This window comes from Ovis aries, chromosome 18, assembly GCF_016772045.2.
Source record: "Ovis aries strain OAR_USU_Benz2616 breed Rambouillet chromosome 18, ARS-UI_Ramb_v3.0, whole genome shotgun sequence".
NCBI lineage: Eukaryota > Metazoa > Chordata > Mammalia > Artiodactyla > Bovidae > Ovis > Ovis aries.
Window position 1 is genome coordinate 52,252,990 of NC_056071.1, and position 1,681 is coordinate 52,254,670.

Genomic DNA, 1,681 nt, shown 5'->3' on the forward strand with positions numbered 1-1,681 from the left:
AGGTGAGAAGAGGAAAAGCAAAATAGGTTAGGCAACCCTTGGGGAAGGGAAGGCAACCCTTGACAAAGGAAAAATAGAGGAGAGCGACATATGTGGAGAAAAATGGAGAAAAACTTCCTTATCTCTCTGCAACCTTACTCTCTCAAATACCCCTATTTCTTAATTACGCTGGCAGCAAATCACCAGCATAACAGGAAAATATCAACTAATTAATGGTGAGCCATGGTCATTGGCCATAATCTTCTCTAAAAGCTATTGGCCACTCTTGCAGCCATCTTGGACCCGGTGGAGGCCTGCTGGGAACGGGACTTTTAAAACAACAAATATGTCTGGAAGGCTGTGGTCCAAGGCCATTTTTGCTGGCTATAAACGGAGTCTATGGAACCAAAGGGAACATACTGCTCTCCTGAAAACTGAAGGTGTGTATGCTCAAGATGAAACTGAATTCTGTCTAGGCAAGAGATGTGCTTATGTGTACAAAGCAAAGAACACAGTCACTCCTGGTGGAAAACCTAACAAAACCAGAGTAATCTGGGGAAAGATAACTTGAGCTCATGGAAACAGTGGCATGGTTCATGCCAAATTCCAAAGCAACCTTCCTGCTAAGGCCATTGGACACAGAATCCATGTGATGCTGTATCCTTCAAGGATTTAAACTTCTTGAAAATAAACAAAAGTGTGGATTTTAAATAAATAAAATCTATTGGCCAATGATTTTCAACCATGTTGCCTATGAGACTCAGTTGTGATTCTGTATGTGTGTGTGTGTGTGTGTGTGTGTGTGTGTGTGTGTGTATCAAGACCACTCAAACCAGAATTTCCTAAGGTGACTGTACATTTCAAATTACTCTGAAATTTTAACCTGAAAGATTCAGCATTTAACTGTGTATGATTCACATTGGAGAGTCTGTTTCTGAAATCTCATCTTGAAAATAGGTAACTACCACATCGATTTCATTAAATAAAGGAAATAATCTATGTTTAAATAGGGAACTATATTGCATCAGATTCTTTTTAGGATCAGCGTTAATAAAAAGAAACATCTCATTTTTAAAATTCCCTGAAATTTTTTTCTGATATCTAGTCATAAATTCCTCACAAGTGAAAAGTTTATAGTCACAACAGTCGGTTGTTTTTCTATATTTTCAAAATTGAAAGATGAAGAATAAAGACTTTGATCTGACTGACAAGATAATGACAGGGACAGAAAGAGTATTTTTTAGGACATATTTTCAAAATTGTGCATATGGAATGATATTTTCCAACTTAGAAAATCCCATTATTTTAAATGGCATTTACAAGATCACATTTTGAATGCCTTTGAAATTTTATCCTAGAATATTCAACTGCAATGGTGTCTATTTGACTTAAGCTCACATTGGATAACTTACTTTTTTTACAAGTCACTATTTCAACACACAAGTGCTTTGAAGTTAAGAAATAACCATCTAATATTTTTAAGCTTTTAATCAATTTTAACATTACTAAAACTTAAGTAAAAATTATTTTATAGCAAAAACCAAAACTATTTCTGAAAAACTTTATGTAATTAAAACAGTATAAAAAAAGAGATTAAAAAGGATTACAATCTGAACTTGGAGATATTAGTAATCATATGATGTTTTCATGCTTTATATTATAATAAAAACATCACATCAGAACATTTATATTCACGATTCAA

The 1,681-nt window shown here is 34.1% G+C and overlaps 1 pseudogene; it reads left to right on the plus strand.

The window, feature by feature from the left end:
• Positions 1–291: 291 nt before the first annotated feature.
• Positions 292–655, plus strand: LOC101104690 (large ribosomal subunit protein eL33-like; annotated as a pseudogene).
• The last annotated feature ends 1,026 nt before the right edge of the window (positions 656–1,681 follow it).